Source organism: Penaeus monodon, chromosome 24 (assembly GCF_015228065.2).
Source record: "Penaeus monodon isolate SGIC_2016 chromosome 24, NSTDA_Pmon_1, whole genome shotgun sequence".
In the NCBI taxonomy this organism is placed as follows: domain Eukaryota; kingdom Metazoa; phylum Arthropoda; class Malacostraca; order Decapoda; family Penaeidae; genus Penaeus; species Penaeus monodon.
This window is the reverse complement of record NC_051409.1, coordinates 10,652,656-10,652,868: the sequence shown is the minus strand read 5'-3', so window position 1 is coordinate 10,652,868 and position 213 is coordinate 10,652,656.

Here is a 213-nt window from a genome sequence, read left to right as displayed (position 1 = left end):
ACTCTATCAGTAGTGGGAAACTTGGATCAGCGTAACATAGCTGTACTTATTAAGTGTCATGAGGTAACAATGCAAGGACATTATTGTTCTACAGAAAACGTCAAAAGCCATCACGTACATTGATATTTTGAACCCGGGCTATCTCCCGGCGCGGGAAGAAAAACTTGCTTCTTCTGCATTACGGAAAAGTTATTGTCCTTCCAAATTCATCTA